General features: G+C 39.8%; 1 pseudogene; it reads left to right on the top strand.

Annotated features, from left to right (window-relative positions):
* The first annotated feature begins 4,657 nt into the window (after positions 1-4,657).
* On the top strand, positions 4,658-19,305 carry LOC122728799 (annotated as a pseudogene).
* The last annotated feature ends 1,796 nt before the right edge of the window (positions 19,306-21,101 follow it).

Here is a 21,101-nt window from a genome sequence, read left to right as displayed (position 1 = left end):
AATTTCTCAGGCGAAAAGGGGTCGGGAGAGGAAAAAGTTTAAGTAGCCCTGACCTAGAGAAATCAGCCCCAAAGGCTTTCCTTTTGAAGGAGCTCGTGTAGCAACCCGGATCTCAAGCCAACAAGCATTTATTAGGCGCCGACTGTGTTCCAAGCACTCTCCCCACGGCCCTGACCTAAGCTCAGAGTCAAACTAGCAGTTTTTCCAGGTATTTAATAATAGCTCCCATTCATTCTTGTTTAAAAATAGTCCTATGCCTCATTTCTGAAATATATAGGGAACTAAATCAAATACATGAGAGTGCAAGTCATCCCCCAATTGAGAAATAGTCAAAGGATATATATGAACAGGCAGTTTTCAGATGAAATCAAAGCTGACTATTGCCATGTGAAAAAATGCTCTAAATCACTATTGATTAGAGAAATGCAAATGAAAACAGCTCTGAGGTACCACCTCACACCTATCAGATTGGCTAATATGACAAAAAAGGAAAATAATAAATGTTGGAGAAGCTGTGGAGAAATTGGAACACTAATGCATTGTTGGTGGAGCTGTGAACTGATCCAACCATTCTGGAGAGCAATTTGGAATTACGCCCAGAGGGCTATAGGGCTATGCCTATCCTTTGACCCAGTAATACCACTACTAGGTCTGTATCTCAAAGAGGTCATAAACAAGGGAGAAAGACCCGCATGTACAAAAATATTTATAGCAGCTCTCTTTGTGGTGGCAAAGAATTGGAAATCAAGGGGATGCCCATTAATTGGGGAATGGCTGAACAAGTTGTGGTATAAATGTCATGGAATACTATTGTGCTGTAAAAATGATGAGCAGGCAGATTTCAGAAAAACCTGGAAAGACTTAAGTGGACTGATGCGGAATGAAGTGAGTAGAACCAGCAGAACATTGTACACAGTAAAAACAACTTTGTGTAATGATCAGCTGTGATAGACTTAGCTCTTCTCAGCAATACAATGATCCAAGACGATACCAAAGGACTCATGATAGAAAATGCTCTCCACATCCAGAAAAAAAGAACTGTGGAATCAGGATGCAAATTGAACCATACTGTTTCTATTATTTTGGGGTTTTTTGAGTTTTTTCCCTTTTGTTCTGATTTTTCATTTACAACATAACTAATGCAGAAAGTATGTTTAATGTCATTGTACATATATAACCTATATCAGATTGCTTTCTGCCTTGGGGAGCGGGGAGGGAAGGGAGGGAGGGAGAAAAATTTTGAACTAAAAATCTTATTAAAAAATGTTGAAAGCTATCTTTACATGTAACTGGAAAATAATAAAATACTTTTATGATTTAAAAAAAATCTAGAAAAAATAAAAACTATTAAGACAACCCTGAGGAGGTGGAGGGGGGGAGTGATGAGTAAATTAAAATATCATTCAAAATAAGCAAACTAAAAAAAAAAAAAGGTTAACACAACCATTACTCAATCAACAAGCATTTGGGGCAGCTAGGTGGCCTAGTGGATAAAGCTCTGGCCTTGGAGTCAGGAGGACCTGAGTTCAAATCCAGATCAGACACTTGACACTTACTAGCTATGTGACCCTGGGCAAGTCACTTAACCCTCATTGCCCAGCAAAAAAAAAAAAAAAGGTTAACAAAATAAGCAAACTAAAATTTGGAAAAGAATGTTTCCTGCCAAAGGTCACACAACTAATAAGTGTCAAGGCTAGAATTAAAACTCAGTTCTTATGACTCCAAATATGGCCCACTTTCCATTACACAATGAAGAGAGAGGATTGCTGGTAAGTCTCTTGTTGGAGAAGATTTATGTCTTGTTTCTTTCAAGCTACATAGAAACCCATAAGAGTTTTTGAGAAAAGACAGGACAGCTTTCAAGTCTATCCTGTAAACAAAAAGTTGGCAATAAGATTGAATGATATTTGTAGTGTGGTTTTAGTCATTTCTATAGAAAAACTTAGCTAAATTGTGTGGCAAATGCTTTCAGACATCTGTTATCTTCAATTGTAAAACAAAATGGTTGGATTAGATATCTTTTGTTTTGTTTTTTTTTTTTGCAGGGCAATGAGGGTTAAGTGACTTGCCCAGGGTCACACAGCTAGTAAGTGTCAAGTGTCTGAGGTAGGATTTGAACTCAGGTCCTCCTGACTCCAGGGCCAGTGCTTTACCACTGCGCCATCTAGCTGCCCCCAGATTAGATATCTTTTAAGGCCCCTTCCAGCTCTAAATCTATGATCCTTTCCTCTTTATATTCAGAAAGTCCTTTGGAGTAGTGGGAAAAAGCTCTGGAGTCAGAAGCCTTGAATCCTAGGGCCACAACTGACTCAGTGTAATGGGAATGACCCAATTCATGTGATTGTTTTAAGGATAAAATGAGGAAGAGAAAGAGAATTTGGATCTCAAAATTATTTTGAGAGGCTGCTAGGTGGTGCAGTGGATAGAGCACCGACCCTGGATTCATGAGGACCTGAGTTCAAATATGACCTCAGACACTTGACACTTACTAGCTGTATGACTCTGGGCAAGTCACTTAACCCTTATTCCTCAACAAAAAACAAAACAAACAAGCAAATCACTTAACCCTCATTGCCCTACAAAAATAAAAAAAAAATAAAGACCCATTTTAGGGGCAGTTAGGTGGCACAGTGGATAAAGCACCGGCCTTAGATCAAGAGGCCCTGAGTTCAAATTCGACCTCAGACACTTGACACTTACTAGCTGTGTGACAGTGGGCAAGTCACTTAACCCTCATTGCCCTGCCAAAAAATCCCCTAAAAACCAAAAAAAAAAAAAGGATAAGATGAATTCAACTTCTAAACCTTAAAGCACTATGTACTTATGTACTGTCATTATGTTGAGTATTTTATAATAAGAAAAAAAACCCTTCTTTTATATTCATTGTGTATATTGGCAGTATAATTGGATTCAGTGGTTTGGGCATTCCACAGGGGATTCCTAATTCCCCAATTCCACCCCACACAACCCAAGAATCCTCAAGCACCTCGGCCTGCTAGGGGTTCTATGGCTGCAGCCTTAGGGAGATTTTGAATTTGAATTTAAAGTCCTTTTACTGTCACTGCAGGAGCTTCTAGTCAGGTGAGTGACCAGATGGGTGAAGCAGGGACAAATGAGGGAGAGGAAATTCTGAGAGGCTGGTAAACTTCCTGCCAGATAGACCTTAATCAGTTGGTCAGGACACTTCTCTCCTGGACAATGCTGAAAATACTCTGCTTAATTCTTGCTCAATTCCTTCCCACCCCCACCCCCCATTTTCCTAGTCTATCATTACATTCCCTCAGGATAGATTAAGTAGATTACATTTTATTTGTATTAATTTGAGACTAGCATCTTCCAGAAGAAATTTTAGTAGATAGACCTTTATCTCACCTGTAACTAATTTATCTATCCTCTAGTAGTTATGCATTAAAAATGGTCGAGTTCATTTTAGGATGGTTCTCCTTAGCTTCTTTTTGAAATGGTAACATTATCTGACCTTGTTTGCTCTCAGAATTTGGGGTCTTATTTGAGACTTGCTGAGCACCACATACTTGATGTGGGATGGATTTAAGGTCAAATTGATTGTGAGTCATCCCAAAAGAATGACAAGACTCAGTGACTCAGTTTCCCAAGTTTTACTGCAATACTGTCAGTGAACACAGGGAGAGAATCAGACAAATAGAAAGGTATTTCTCAAATAAGGAAAGAAAAGAGTTGTATTTATAGTATGGATAAATTGATTATCAGTCTCATTATAATAATCTCCGCCTTAAGGAGGTACAGGGGAGGTTTTATCCTAATTTGGAGTTCCTGAGGGTTTGAACCAACTCCCAAGGCAGGTACCTTTTTCCATGGAGGTGTGTTTTGGGGGTTTACAGGTCATAAGGTCAATCTGGGGACAAATTTGACCTTTTCTGCGCATGTCACCTTTTCATTCCCATGCCTAATTTCAAAATATTTTCATTTATCAGTTAGAATTTCTATACCCTGTCTGTGTATCATTGTTATAGTTAAGTTCTCTATCACATGCCTCTATGTTCTTGTTTGGGACAAAATTGCCTCAGTTTACCCAAATAACTCGAGGAGACCACCAAATCAAGCAGAGGCGGATTTATTACATTCTCATGAGAACAGGCGACCCCATCCAAGAGATGAGTGTGCTGATGGGCTCATAAATTGGGTTTTTATGGAAGTTTTGAGGGGGGGGTCCCTCATTGCCCTGACCCCCCCAACAAAGAAAAGAATACGAACAGAGGCACTTGTTGAATACTACCAGTAGTAAACTCTGATACATTTTTTTTTCATTTATTTTTTTTTGCAGGGCAATGAGGGTTAAGTGACTTGCCCAGGGTCACACAGCTAGTAAATGCCAAGTGTCTGAAGCTAGATTTGAACTCAGGTCCTCCTGAATCCAGGGCCAGTGCTTTATCCACTGCGCCACCTAACTACCCCCAACTCAGATACATTTTTAAAAGTGTTCCTTGTTAGTTAAATCTGCATGACTTGGTGTTTGGGAGAAATTGCAAATTTGGCCTTCCATGTGGATACTGTACAGAGATGTATGCCACTTTGAGCTCAAAGACTTTTCTCTATGGTATTGGGGAGGCAACTGAAAAGTCAGTAACTATGCCTGCCAAGGACCCCAGAGAATTATTTTGTATTGAGGACCGGGGTAATGTTCAAAATGTACCGTGGCCAATTTGCTGAGGTTGGAAAATTTGTTAAATACGGAGGAAAGTGTAATGGAGCTGGTGAACCTATCCAGTGGCTCTGGAACTTGCATGATGATGTATAGAAGGAAGGGCCCTGCTCTTTTATTTGGAGCTTGCCTGAGCATGTAACTGGTTCCAGTCAACCAATGGATGGTAAATAGAAGGAGTGCTGACTGGTTGCTGAGCTGGGATTGAGTGTATATTCAAAAAGGCACTAAAAGGACACAAAAAGTTCTCTTTCTTGACTGTTGTGCCTGAAAAAGGAGGCAGTAACTTTAGTGTGCCACTGAGTGGGGAAAGGGTCTTATGTTTTCTCTTACTCACAGGAAGAGAGGAAGAAGGGAAGGAAACGAATATTTATTAAGTGCCCACTCTGCCAGAACTTCACAAATATTATCTTATTTAATCCTCAAAACAACCTTGTGAGATAGCTGCTATTATTATCCCCATATTACAACTGGGAAAACCAAAGCAGATAGCGTTTAAGTGACTTGCTTAGCATCACCCAGTAAGAATCCGAGGCTGGATTTGAATCCAGGTCTTTTTGATTCTGAGCCCAAGGGCCTATCCACTTCAATTGCTTCTGAGCCCCCTCTCCCCAAGCTGTCATGAAACTGAGAGAACAAGGCCTTGCCATTGTTTCTGTCACTGTGGTTTCCTTCTTTTCTCTCTTTAGGTAAAAGTGTTGAAAATGGCTATGTTTTTGTGAGCTTCAAAAGATCAGGAGAGCCTGTTATCACGAGCCCATGCTTCTATTGGCCAGTAGTCACATGGTGACAAGCAAAGTCCTAAGTGACCAGTGTGACCTACTGTAAATCAGACAGCTGTAGCAATTCAGCCATTCAACAGATTAATTTTTGATATGCTTGCTAATTAAAAAATAAAGTTCAAATTAAAAATAGAATGATGGGCTGAGCCTAATAGAATAAAATAATAGGTTTAAATATGAAGGTGATATTTTTTAACCCAAGCATAGAATTTGATCATTACAAGGTGAGAGATTCATGGTTAGACGACAGTTAGTCTGAGAAGGGATGTGAAAGTGTTAGTGGACTGGAAGTTCATTATAAGTCAACAGTGTAATTAATATGGCAGGCAAGAAAGTTAATGCTTTTCTTTGCTACACTGAAAAAAATGTCTAGAAGGAGGAAGGTGGCAGTTCTGCCATGCCCTGCCTGGTCAGAACATAATCTGGAGGACTATGTTCAGTTCAGGGAATCACATTCTAGAAAGGACAAGAGAAGCTGGAGTGTGTGCAGATAAGAGTAACCAAAATGGTGAGAGGACTGGAAGATAACCCCTAGGAGGGATTAATTTAAAGGACCAAGGATGCTCAGCTTGGAAGACATGATAGCTGTCTTCAGATGGTGAGAAAAGACTCCTGGTCTTGCCCTCAAAGACCTTCCCTTCATGGGCAGAACTCTTCTACAGTAAGTATCCAGCAGGTGGCGTTATTCCAATCGTTACAGCTGTCATGAGAATGGTGATTAAACTTGTTCCTTTTTGTCCTTAAAGGGCAAGACTGATAGCAATGGGTAGAAGTAGAGAGGCAGGTTTATGAATGATGATGATGGCTAGTATTTATGTAGAGCTTTCATTTGATACTCACAAAACTCTGGGAGGCAGGTGCTATAATTTCCCCTATTTTACAGATAGAAAAACTGAGGCAGACAGGTTGAAGGACTTGCCCAAGGTCACATAATGTCTGAAACCACATTTGCACTCAGGTCTTCTTGACTTTAGGTCTAGAGTTCTATCCACTATGCCCCCCCTAGCTGCTTCATAAAGGAACATTTCCTCACAATTTGAGCTATCCAAAAGTGGAATAGAGTGTTTTGAGAGGCAGAGCGTTCACCCTCAATAGAAATCTTGAAGAGCTGGGATGATCCCTTCTGGGGATATTTTTAAAAGTCGGTTATGAGTTGGATATAATGACTTCAGAAATTTCTTCTACTTCTTAGATTCTGTGATTTCAGTTTTTGGATAGTGCACAATTTGTATACACAGATAGGTTGCATTTGGGCCCCTTAATGATTGAGAAAGCATTTCCTAAGCCACTCCAAGCACTGTGCTAAATTCTGGGGACATAATACACATATCAAAGATAGTTCTTGTATTTAAGCAGCTTACATTCCAATAGGAGGAGACAGCCTTTGAAAGGAGACAGTTTCCAGGAAAGAGTCTTTGGTCCAGAAATTTATTGGGGCCTTAGCAGGCTTGAGTGATATAACCATTTTAGCAGCAATGGCAGAATTAATTTGATCATGGTTCTAGAGCTGTTGTTTGTGCCAGAGTTTGTGCTCATCAGCAAGTCATGTTATGAGAAAATGGTGGAGGAGTAGAGTGTGAAATGAAGCATAGTCAGGACTTGCCTGAAATTGTGGGCCAGGTGGCACAGTTACCAATGAAGTCAGTGGGGCTCTCACGAAGCTGTCCAGAGATGAAAGTGTTAAAACCTCCACAGCATGGTATCTGAAGGGGTTCAAGGCAGTGGTAAGAAGATGGTTGGGGAGAAAGCACTAATGCCATAGCTGCCCTAATTGAAATGAATTTTCTTTCCAATGGACCATTTCTCTAATTTTTCAAAGTCAGTTTGAATGAATGCTTTTTTGCTGTGTTATTTCTGCATATAGTTTCTAGCTATCCAGCCCAAAGTTATCACCCCCAAAGCTACCATGCCTTCTCTCAAATCCATTGTCCAAGATATTGATTAAAATATTAAGGAATAATAAGCCCTATGAGATAGCAGAAGATATATCCCTTACAGTTGACAGCTCTAAAGATTAGTTACCTAATTTGTTTTAACTGCTTTCCATAGCTATAAAATGTGAATGATTTTTCTCCTTCTAATTCTATTACACAAATGTAGAGTTACAAAGCACTTTGAACTGTGCACAAGAAAGGAAATATATAAATAAATTCTAGGCATTATTATAAAGCTATATATATATATGTTTATTTCACAAGTAAGATACAAATAACATCTCAGAAAATTTTTAAATTTAATTTCTTTAAGGAAAAGACAAATTTCTTCTCTGCTCCTCAATTTTCCCCGGGAGTCTTGATTGGGAAAAACTCTATTTTAGCACTACTAATCTTTAGCCTATATGCTTTCATTATGGCCTCTTTATGGGCAAAAGAGGATGTGAGAGTTGAATGTTGAAAGTGGGGGGGGGTTATGTCTAGTTAGTTATAAATGTAAGTTCATTTGTGCTTTTTTGTTATTTAAAGTTCATAATACATTAATTATTTTTTAAAAGCTATTGAACTGAAAACAAGGGGGCAAATTTAAACACTTAATTTTGGACATTCTAAGTGTGTTTAACCATTTGGAGATTGGTTTTTTTCCCTGTTCCTTATAGATAAACCCTTGCTTGAGGTGGTAAATCCAAATACTAAATAAGGATACTCCTATTGAATTTTTTTTTTAATTTTAAAAAATGGTGTCAACTGGATACTCTTGAAAACAGGGCCATACATCTATAGCACTTTCACTGTGTTCTTGATTTTCTTGTGTAACATAATACTTAAAGCAAAAGATTGATTCTTTGAAGGTTCAGTTCCCTTCCCATGCTCCCTCACCACTTTTTTCCCCAACTAGGATATTGTTAATATATACAAAGATACTACTGACCCCTTGATGCATATTTTTTTTACTATTTTTCCTTTTGGTAATCAGTGTATAGTGATTCAGCCATACTTTCACCAGCTTTTCCCTTGTGACCAATGGCATGTATTCGTGAGACAGTTGACCAATTACAACATAGTTTAGAGTCTATGAGATATAATATAGTCTATAGTCCATGAGATAGAATCAAACTATTTGGCCTATGGAAAAATTGACACCAGACCATTCTGGTTAGCCACCCTTGGGCCAGGAAGCCAGGAGCAGCGTTGGGCAGGGATGGCTGTCACAAGGGAGGGCTAGATTGGCCTTTTAGTTCTTTAGATCCAGGGCAACAACTCAAAACCTCTGCTACTATTTTTCACTTTTCTGAAGTCTATGGAAGAACTCTTTTGAGATTAGATAGTACCTACTTCTGATAGACAACCTACACCCATTAGCATGAACAAGAATTAATATATTAATTAATTCTTATAATTATTTAATTATTAATACATTAATACAGAGCTATGTATGGACTTGGAGTCTGGAAAATGTGAGTTCTAAACTTGTCTCAAACACTAGCTCTTCGATATCAGGCAAGTCACTTAACCTCTTTATAAGTTAGGGTTAATAATAGCACCTACTTCTCAGGGTGATTGTTAGGATAAAGAGATAATACGAGTAGTATTTTGAGTCAACTAGGTGGCTCAGTGTAATTTGGAGTCAGGGAGACCTGCATTTAAATCCTGCCTCTGATACTAGCTAGATGACTCTGAGCAGGCCATTTAATGTCTCTGTCTTGTTTTTCTCATTTGTTTTGTTGTTGTTGTTGTTTTCGTGGGGCAAGGAGGGTTAAGTGACTTGCCCAAGGTCACACAGCTAGTAAGTGTCGTGTCTGAGGTCAAATTTGAACTCAGGACCTCCTGAATCCAGGGCCAGTGCTTTATCCACTGTGCCACCTAGCTGCCCCCTTGGTTTTCTCATTTGTAAAAGGAAGGAGTTGGTCTTGATGGCTTCTAAGGTCCCCTTCTAGCTCTAAATCTATGACACTGTGAATTGAGAACATCAAAATCCTTGTCAAACAATTTATCTCAGGGGAGAAATCTGAAAGCTTGGTTTAACAATGCAGTGGGTGGAGGACTGGTCCTCTACTAACCCTGGGGACAATTATGAGTCAATGAATAGGGAGAATGAATGGTATGGTATGGTGGAAAGAGCCCTAGCTGAGAGGACCTGGGTTCAAATCTCACCTGTGGCATTTACTTTGGACAATGCATTTACTTTCCTTGGGCCTCAGTTTCCTCATTGGTAAAATGAGAGAATAGAAATAGATGGTCTCTAAAGTCCCTTGCAACTCTACATTCTATGTCTATCCATGTTTTTCATTGAAAACAAGGACTATCTTACCAATTACTTTATGGTTTAATACTTTGTAACGCTTCCATTTTCTTTGTTATTTTGAAATTGTGTATGTTTCCTAATGTCTATTAATAATAAGAACCTAAAGAAAAATAAGAATTTTTAAAGAGACAGTAGTATAGGGTAAGAGTTGGAAACCTGTGATTTCATTTATAGGCATTTTGAGTGAGAAGGACCCAGGAGAGAAGAACATTTTACAGATGAAGAAACTGAGACAGAGAGAGCCATTAAGTGTATTGTCCCAAGTCACATAGCTACCAAGTATCTAAGGCAGGATTTAAAGTCAGGTTTTCTTGAGTTCATGATCAGTGTTACATCTTCTGCTCCATCTCATCCTCTTCAAGGTGGTAGTAGTGGTATAAGTGATAGTGGTGTTAATAATGGAAGGAAGAAAATGGAAGCACAGGGAGACAGCCTGGAACCATGTAGTACCTCTTTGCAAAGACATAATGAATACAGGCAGCCAGGGATTTGCTGGAAGGTATGGATGATGGGAGACCACACTTCCTCTCTGTCACGACTGCTGTTTGTGCCTCACCTGTGCTTTATGACTGTCCCCTGGTTATGTCTCTCCTCCAACTTAAATTAATTTGCCCTAGGTTTAAAAAAAAAACCCTCTTAATTATAGCTTTGATTCAGAGTTTAACATCTGGAAGAATTCCCTTCTAACTGAGGCACCACACCATCCAAGAATACTACTGTAAGGGAATAGCAGTCCTTGATGCTGCTACCACCTGTTCCAGAAAAACATTTTTTCTGAAATTTCTTGGTTCCAAGAATGGGTAACAAGACATTCCCAAGGAAGTGCCAGAGTTAATTAATGGGCCAGAGACATAATTGCTATTTGGGGGGTCCAGTGGAATGGTAATGCTAAATTTTAGTTAAGGGCAAACTCAGGGGTGAACAGGGAAACAGATCTGAATCCAGCAATTTATTTCCCTACCTGTACCTCAAGCTTACCCACTTACCACTGCTGCTGTGAATGGGAAATTGCAGAAATGCATCTCCATGTTTCCATTCCTTATTCCACATTTGTGTGGGTCCTCTGGGCCAAAAGAGAACACAAAAGTCACATGATTAAAATTTTTTGTGTGTGGGGCAATGAGGGTTAAGTGACTTGCCCAGGGTCACACAGCTAGTAAGTGTCAAGTGTCTGAGGTCAGATTTGAATTCAGGTCCTCCTGAATCCAGGGCCAGTGCTTTATCTACTGCACCACCTAGCTGCTTCCACATGATTTTTTTTTAAAGTGAGGCAATTGGGGTTAAGTGACTTGCCCAGGGTCACATAGCTAGTAAGTGTTAAGTGTCTGAGACTGGATTTGAACTCAGGTACTCCTGACTCCAGGGCCGGTGCTCTATCCACTGTGCCACCTAGCTGCCCCTCCCACATGATTTTTTTTTAATTAATAAAGTATTTTATTTTTTTTCCGTTACATGTAAAGATAGTTCTCAACTTTTGTTTATACAAGCTTTACAATTTCAGATTTTTCTCCCTCCCTCCCCTCCCTCCCCCCTCCCTTAGACAGCAGGTAATCTGATATAGGTTATATATATATATATATATACACATAATAACATTAAACATATTTCTGCATTAGTCATGTTATAAGAGAAAAAATCAGAGCAATGATGAAAAACCTCAAAATAGAAAAAAACAACAGCACCAAAAACAAAAGAAATAGTATGGTTCATTCAGCATCTATACTCCACAGTTCTTTTTTTTTTTCCTTGGATTTGGAGATCCTCTTCCATCACAAGTTCCCTGGAACTCTTCTGTGCCATTGCATTGGTGAGAAGGATATAGTCCATTACAGTAGATCAACACTCAATGTTGATGATACTGTTTACAATGTTCTTCTGGTTCTGCTCATCTCACTCATCATCAGCTCACATAAGACCCTCCAGGTTTCTCTGAACTCCTTCTGCTCATCATTTCTTACAGCACAATAGTATTCCATTGTATTCATATACCACAACTTGTCCAGCCATTCCCCAATTGACGGGCACCCCCTCAACTTCCAATTCCTTGCCACCACGTAAAGAGCAGCTATAAATATTTTTGTACACCCACGTGATTTTTTAATGTGCTAAAGGGATTTGCTTTTCTAGAAGTCCCACGTGGCACCTTTGGCTTCCATGTAGACTTCCATATGTTCAAATTGAAGTTACGATATGGCCAACATATTATTTCATTTTTAATGAGTTTTTTAGACACAACGAGAAGTAGCATGGTATAGTGGTTCTCAAGCTGTCCTTAAAACCAAAAAGACCGGGGGCAACTAGGTGACACATTGGGTAAACCCTGGGCAAGTCACTTAACCCTCATTGTCCTGCAAAACAAAACAAAACAAACCTCAAAACCCCCCAAGAAGACCTGGGTTCAAGTCCTCTCTTTGACACATACTGGCTGGGAAGTGTGACCCTGGGAAAGTCACTTTACTTCTCAGTGCTCTATGAACTCTCTAAGATAATCAATTACAGACAAGATTCCCACCCGTATTGGTAGAATGCATTTTCTCACCAGGAATTCCATATACCAAGGAAATCAGAGGTCTTCTCCACATTCTTTCAGACACAGCTGGGTAAATACAGCCCTCTACTTGAGGGACTCTCCATCCTGATGCAGTGACTTTGCTTTTCATCAGGCATGTCTCTCAGCTCAGCCTATGGTTATTTTGTGATTAGTATTGAGATAATAATTTCAAGGTCACCCAATACCATCCATTAGAGTGGAGATAGGCTATTGTAACAATTCCTTTATTTTGTATCTGCCTAAGTTACTGGACCCATAAATGTAGTAATTCATCAGCAGATACATCTTCTATCCCCAAAATGAATCAAGACGGTCCCAGTGTAGTTATTGGAGTTTCATGGGAGTCTTTAAGACAATATTAATAGGATGAAAGGGTATTGTGCTTCATGAATGAATATCATTATTCAAATTACCCTAATAGATGTCTAAGATAAAGGAAATGTTTTATTTTGAGTTCATTAAGCACTAGAGGGTCTATTTCCCCTTGGCTGCAGACTCATTATGCCTGTTAATGTTAATGGGAGTTAAGTGAGAACATTACATCCAGAGGAAGAAATGATCCCTCAAGTATTTGTAGCTTCTCCCCTCTGAAATGCTGATCAAAGTAAGGTTATGAACTTGTACTCTCTTGTTGCCAAGGGCTTAGTTCGAACTGAGTTTATTCTTTAAACCCCACCTACCCTGACCCCTACCCAGTTTTCCCTTAATAGAAGTTCACAGAAGTCTTGAAGCAATGGTTTTCTGTTTGACCAGAATCAACCATTATTATTTGCATTTAAGCAAATATTTCTTAATTGCCAACTATGTTCCAAGTATTATGCTTTTAGCACTGTGGGGAAAATGAAAGAAGAACACGAAGGTTCTTTCTTCAAGGAGCTCATTATATAGTTAGGGAAACTGGAGAAACACACATGAAACTATTGCCAATCCTACACATATCTTAGTCAAGAGTTATGATGCTGGGGCAGCTAGGTGGCACAGTGGATAGAGCACTGGCCCTGGAGTCAGGAGGACCTGAGTTCAAATTCGGCCTCAGACACTTGACACTTACTAGCTGTGTGACCCTGGGCAAGTCACTTAACCCCAATTGCCTCACCAAAAAAAAAAAACAGTTATGATGCTTTCCTTGTCATAATCTTCTTTTACTTCTGGGACTCCATTTGTAAAACGAGTGTGTGATTGTATATTTCAGGGGGTTACTATAAAAATTAGTGAAATGATGATAATGTTTATAGAAGGTCAACCTTTCTTCACCTTTATATTTTAGTGGGATTTCCTTTTCCAGATTGCAGAAGTCAGACCAAATATGTGATAAAGTAGATAGACCCTGGATTTGGAGGCAGGACAAGCAGTTCAAATTGCATGTGAGATATTTACTGCCATGTGATATGAAGAACATAATTTATCTTTTCTGAGCCTCAGTTTCACTATCTGTAAAATAAAGTAGTTAGCAGCCCCCTAACTCTCAATATGGTTCTACTTAATAGTTAGAAAAATTACTGTTGGAAATAATTATTCTATCATAACCCTGTCTTAAATTACATATAGCACATTTTTCACCATGGTGTCATAGACAAGAGATAAATATATTCTCCGTTCTATAAAAATAATCTTTATTTAATCTATTCAAGTGACTTCTGATCATTCTAGGATTTTTGTGACGGAACATTAAGGAAGAACAGCTGTGTTTGGGAAGCTGTAAGGGCCCATAGCTGCCAGCAGTGCCCTGGGCTTGTTTAAGGGGAGCAGGAGGAACCACTGGTTCCATCATTAGAGAAGATGTAGATATTGACATCCTACTGGGTATGGATTCTGTGAGTTTGTTTAGGAGAGGGAAGAGTGTGTCAGGAAGGTTGAATTGGTAAAGACAGAACAGTGTGAAAATTAGGGGGAGAGAAAATGGCCATAAGTTTGAAGTGCTGGCAATTTGTGTGGGTGGGTCTAGAGTAAGAGATAGAAGCCTGTATGATGGAGATAGTGTGAGAGACTATCCAGGATCTTGGATCTTGGAGCCCTGCTAATGACTGTATAGGAAGGGAATATTGGGGCAAGTGTGGTGGTTGATATGCCAGTGACATTGAACTTTGAAGAAAGAGAAATAGCCTGAAGAACATTGGGTCTCAGGGCCTTCTTCATGCAGTGAATCCAGAGCCAGAGAGCAATGATGAGAAGGCTCTGATCAGACTGGGGATACCTGTCTGGCAAATTCCTGAGTCTGCTGTACTCTTTGAATCATGGGAAAAGAGAGCCCTAGAGGAACAAGTGAACTTGGGATTATGGGTGTGAGATCAGTGGGAATACCATTACTGTATATCCAAATATATATACATATATATACACATACATATAGTAGGCCTCCACCAGTCATGGACAACCATGGATCAGTGCCTTGAAGAGCCACAGGCCACAGTGTGGCTGTGCAGTCCGATACGGGAGCCGCCACAGCTCCTGAGTGACTTATAACCAGTAACTGCCGCATCTTGTGTTGTATCTACCCCATGAGGATTAGCTGGAGTGTCCTCTCCAGGGCACTGGCCTGGGCGGATCAATATGGAAAACAGGCTGTTGCCCATGCAGCAGGTTTTCCCTCTCCGCAACATTGGTGGATCCAAAGGAGAGGCAGAGCCAATACAGTTTGGCACCAGTGCTGCTGCAGGAGTTGCTATAAGGATATGATGTCCAACATCCCACCGCCTAAGGGACTCTGACTCCTGATTTTTCCTCAGGGTTAACTCCCGGAGCCTTTCCCATATATGGGTATAGCCGCAAGGCAGTGGAGGACACATACATATATATATATATACATATATATACACACATATATATATATATACATATATATACATATACATATATACATATACACACATATATATATATATATATATTGCAGGGCAATGAGGGTTAAGTGACTTGCCCAGGGTCACACAGCTAGTAAGTGTCAAGTGTCTGAAACCAGATTTGAACTCAGGTCCTCCTGAATCCAGGGCCAGTGCTTTAACCACTGGTACCACCTAGCTGCCCCCCTACCATTACTGTCAATGAATGTGTATGAGTGGGTCCAGGTTAGCCTGGCATAGAACATACTTGTACATAGTTTCTTTCTTCTTAGAATTTATTGTTTAGTCTTGAGTAGTTTTTGTTGATGCTGTTATTTTAGGATTGTTGGTTTAGCATTTGCTTGTGTAAAGCATGGGGCAGGCCCTGGGGGAAGTCTAAGTGACTTAGTTAACTTAGAACAATATACAACTCGACAGGTCAATACCCTAAGAATGATAGAATTCAGAACTGGAAGAAACCTTAGAAATCATCTAGTCATATTCTTTGATTTTACAGATGAGGAAACCAGAGCCTAAGGAGTGGAAATGATTTGCCTGAAATCACACATTGTAAGTAGATGGGGTGGGTTTTTTTCTTCTTAAAAAGATTTTTATTGATATCTATGGTTTTTTATATCTTCTAGATTTCTTCTACATCCCTCCTTCACTCCTCTCCCAGAGAGCCATTCTGTATAACAAAGAATTTGAGCTGGGGTTTTAACCCAAATTACAGGAAGTTCAGCTCTCTTATTTTATAGAGGGCGAAACTGAGGCACAGAGAGGTTAAGAGACTTGTCCAAGGTCACACAAGTAGTACATGTCAGTGGCAGTATTTTAACCCAGGTTCTCTGACTTCAGAACCACTGTTTTTCTTCTTCACTGTAACCCACTGGCCCTCTCTTGACTCCAAATCAAGGACTCTTCACTATATCACAATGTGCTTGAAATACTGCACTGAGCACTGAACACCTAATTACCAGCAAAGTATAGACAAATGGGAGCAGAGTTGCAGGACGAGCCACAAAAATGATGAAGGAGAACTCACTGATTTATGAAGAAAGATTAAAAGAGCTGAATAAGTACAGCTGGACTAAATGATGACTAAGGGAGAGCTTTGGGACTGTCTGCTAATATCTGGAGGATGTAAATAGTCAGCAGGATAAGAATTATTTAGCTTAGTCCCAGGAAATATAGCAGAGGGTAATGAAAAGAAATCTATAATACTAATGTACTATAATTTTATACCTATGTCACATTCCTACCCAAGAACCCTCAAAAATATTTTATGACTGTGCATTAACCACACACTGTCTGGTTGTATATAGTCATACTTCAAATTGGCTTATGATTTAGCTAAAGCCTTAAAAAAAAAATCCTTAGAGAATATGTATTAGACCCTGGTGCATGTCCTTAGTTTTATATTGGTAGATTTCCATTTATGTTTAAGAATAGGTAGAGAATACTTGATATAATTAAAACTATAATCAAGAGTACTTGATATAAATTAAACTATTTCCAAAATCTTAGGTTAACCTTATTAGGGAATCCCATGTCATAGAACAAGATAATAATAGCTCCTATTCATATAAAGTTTGCCTCCCACCCTTTCCTCATAAGAACTCCTCCCCTCTCTAGCACCCATGTATAGTGAAAGATTTATTTTCTTGTCTTTGCAGTTGAGGGAGTTGAGGCTTAAAGAAATGAAGGGATCTGACCAAGATGGTACAAATTAGAAGCTGTAGACTTTAGGCTTTGGACAAGTCACTTAACCCTCTTTGTCTCAGTTCCTCATCAGTAAAATGAGCTGGAGAAGGAAATGACAAACCAAAAACTATAGAGAGTCAGACATGACAAAACAACAAGTAACAAGGACAGAAATAACCACTTATCATATCCTTGTGATATGGGGTTGGTACATATCCAGGAATTAAGGGACTCAAAATTTAAACTGGCCAACCAGCTATCAGGATGGACACACCTAAGAAGTAAGGGAGATAAGCCCATTAGGCATGACTGCTGCCTGATCTGAGCTAAGGGACAGAGATAACTCCAGAAGTCAGGACCACCACCCCTCACTCAAGCTTTTCCCACCCCCAAAGGGAACTTTCCATAGTTAGGTGGTACCCCATTGGTCCCCCCACCATGTGTCCTCTATAAAGGCTTTGGCCTCCCTCCCAATTGAGGAGAAATGAGCCTCAGAAAATCATGTGGTCTCTAAACCATTTTCTCCCCTCAAGGGAAATCTTTGACTTCCCTCTTCGTCCCTTTTTCTAAACACCCAAATAAAAGACTATTTTATTCTAATTGGATTGTGTTCCAAGAAGTGTAATTCTTTTTTTTTTTTTTTAAGTGAGGCAATTGGGGTTAAGTGACTTGCCCAGGGTCACACAGCTAGTAAGTGTTAAGTGTCTGAGGTCGGATTTGAACTCAGGTACTCCTGATTCCACGGCCGGTGCTCTAATCCACTGCGCCACCTAGCTGCCCCAAGAGGTGTAATTCTTTAAAGAGGAATACCTAAGGATCCCCCCAGGCCCTCTTATTTCCAAATGGGCAAAAGAAATTTGGCCAAAGATAATCTTGTTCCTACTCTCCTTTATTGTACTTTACTGTATCTCTGATGAGGTAGAATTTTAAACAGAAAATCATCCACCTAAACATTCTTCCTTTGATCAAAGCCTGGCAGGTCATGGGTGGTTTCTTTATTTATTTTTAATAGTTTTTTTTTTCTTTTTGGAGCAGATTGCAGGAGACTTTGAACAAGGGTCTCACAAGTGAGTTGATTTTTAGATAAACAGACATGCAAATTGCTGAGTTGAGTGAAGAGTACTTGCCTGGTTGTAAGTCATTGTATTAGGTCTAAAAATATCTTTCAAAATCATAAAAGAAAGGGCCCTTAAACTGTTAGAAAGTTTGTCCTTTTACTGAACTGAAATCAGTTTCCATAGTAGTCACAAAAACCTTTCTACTTTTCCCCTAAAGCTTTTCCCTGAAAGAAAAAAAAAAGTGTCAGTAGTGTTGCTTTTATATGTACCCAAAGTTGACAAACACCATTTCATAAGTCTTGTCTTTCCCCTGTTAGAATATAAGCTTTTTGAGAGCAGAGACTGTTTTGCTTTTCTGTTTGTATTCCCAGCCCGTGGCACAGGGCTTTGTGCAGAGTAAGCCCTTAGCAGATGCTTTATTCATTCATTCATATCAGGAATATTCACTGCCCTAGTAGCCATGAAACATTCCAAGACCCCGGAGATGGCTTTCAGCATGTTGTGTGGATCCCTGATGCAGGATTTATGGGGGGAAATGGACAAGAGTCACAAAAGAGAAGTTCTATATGCATTGAAGTCTCTACCATTGAAGTGAGCAACCACACTGATGCAATCCCAGTCCAATAAAGTATTGGAGTATGTAAGTGCAATAAGGTCTCCTGTTACATTGACAAGATGGATATATCCCCAGACCACATCATCAAACTCAAGCTGAGATAATGGAGTAGACTTACAGGGAGGGAGGTGGCAGCTGAGTGAGTTGAGTTAGAGGGCCCGTCTAGAATAGACTGGGTATAGCCAGTAGAGGAGCTTGGATGGGGGCAGAAACCGACCTGCCCTACAGTTGGCCAACTTCTAAATTAGTAGCAACATGACCTATTCAGCAGTGGCTTTGGAGACAGACCTGGCATAGAGACTTCTGATGAATTGTTGGTCTCTAATCTGAATTTTGGAGTATTAGGTATGGATATTGAAAAACTATTTGTTGAATTTGGAACTTTCAAAAAAGACAACTATACATTATGAGTTGTCTGGCCAGGGCTTAGGGAAAACAGATGTACACTTTGAATGAAAAGCAGATGCTTTAAAAGCTATCAGATAGTATAATGGCATTCCTAATAAATATCCAGTTTGTTACACCACAGATTGATACACAATGAAGGCCTATACAGAATATAAAGAGATGACTAGAAATTGTGGTATTAGGTGTGGTGGTAACACATGGAGAGTCAGTCAGGAGGCAATTGAGGACAAGGCAGGGAAACTGGAAGAAATTTGAAACAATAGTTTTGGGCAGAAGAACTAGATGCGTATTTATATCTCTTCTTATCTGTATATCTATCTATCTATCTGTCTATCTCTATCTCTATGTCTATCTATATTTATCTCTATCTCTATCTCTATTTCTATATCTATCTATGCTTATAATGCCAGGATGGATACCAGGCAAACTAGCCAACATATTTCTTAAATGAAACAGGATCCAGGTATCTCATTCTTTACTATTCTCATTGGAGGGCCAAGTAGACACTGTGGTTCGGCTATCAATGATGGATTTGTTTCTTTTTTGTTTCAAAACTGAATTTGAAACTCATGTAATGGATTGGTTTTATTATTATTATTATTATTATTCTGAAGACCTATACATTTTACTTGCCACTGATATAGAGAAAGTAGCCTTTTCATCTTTGCCATAATCAAATAGAAAGAAGGTATTTTTAAAAATGGAGGGGAGAGGCAGGCAAAAATGTCCTACTGTGATGCTTCCCTATGGAGAGCTTGGAGGTGGCCTTGAGAGAGGAGAATTTGTAATCTATGCCAATGGTGATGTTTTGGCTAGTGAGCAAATTGGATTTAAGTGAGGCAAAGTTGCACAAAGTTGTCAGCCTCATTCTTTCTTCCGGGGTCATCGAAGTCCAGTAAGGTTAGGATGACTTAGCAATGGCCTGGGATTCAGTGGATAATCTTGGTGTCTTCCACCAAGCTCTAAGTGCTCCGCAGCATCTGTTTCAGCTGCCTTCATGGCCATTGGAACAAATTGTTCTCATCTGCCCGTTCTGTTGGGGGAAGACATCCCCTTAACTCACCAGTGGGTTTGAAGCCTGTTGGTTCCCTTCAGTCTGGTTTGGACTGTCTGCTAAGAAGGTTTAGCCACATGTGGGTGCTGCATGTGCTGTAGCTTCTTGAAGCCACATGTGAGAATTGCGTGAAAGTTGAACACCAAAGGTCAATGAGTAGCCCTGAAAAGGGCTCAGCAGCCCTCATACCCAAGGTGCTGGTTCTCTCTGAGCACCCCATACATCCCATTCACATAGTGCTGCAATGGAATATCTATTGAGCCCATACTTATCCCTCAGGGCCAGTTGACAAGGAAAACCTGGTACAACCTTGTGGGAGAGCATAAGGTTCCAGTTTTCAATGAACATATTTTTAGGCACCTTTTAGGGACATCAGGACCTCCATTAAAATTCTCTGAAGCCTCAACTTTGTGTGAAGGCTCTGTTAGCTAAGCACAGGTCCCATAAACTAGAAAGGCTTCAAGTACAGGTTTTGCTATAGAATTTTCATCTTTTGAAAACAAATTAGCTTCTCCACTTTGCATTTGCTACCCAGAATAAGCTCCTCACTTCTAAACTTATCATCGTGTGGCTTAGTCAAGCCTTAACTGACACCACCTCCCATTGCCTCCTCTCCTCTCTGATAGTTGTTGTTTAGCCAAGATTAGGCTTGTCCCATTCTTCTTGACCAAACTGGTTTACCATTTCCTTCTTCAGCTCATTTTACAGATGTGGAAACTGAGGCAAACAGGGTTAAGTGACTTGCCCAGGGTCACACATCTTGTAAGTATCTGGGGCCAGATTTAAACTCTGGTTTTCCTGACTCTAGGCCTAGTGCTGTATACACTGAACCACTTAGCTGCCTTCCTCTGATTAGAGGGCAGGTATTCTGCCAAACTCTTCCTAATGCCTTCCTTTATAGAGGGCAGAAACTGAATTTAACTCACTCTACTTTCTATCTGCTACTCTACCTCTTTTCAGCTCCACAGGACAAAATGCCCCCATGCCCAACACCCCCTAGTGTCATTCCCTACTCCTTTCCTGCCTTCTTTTGTGTGTTGTTTCCTCCTTTAGATTGTAAGCTCCTTGAGGGTAAGGAGTATCTTTCTTTTTAATTAATCCTATTCCTAGGCTTTAGCATAGTACCTGGCACACAGTAAGCAATCAACAGAAGTTTATTGAGTTGGATTTGCTAAGTCCAGAGAGCCTT

The sequence above is a fragment of the Dromiciops gliroides genome, chromosome 5, assembly GCF_019393635.1.
Source record: "Dromiciops gliroides isolate mDroGli1 chromosome 5, mDroGli1.pri, whole genome shotgun sequence".
In the NCBI taxonomy this organism is placed as follows: Eukaryota; Metazoa; Chordata; class Mammalia; order Microbiotheria; family Microbiotheriidae; genus Dromiciops; species Dromiciops gliroides.
This window is presented reverse-complemented; position numbering and strand designations above follow the sequence as displayed.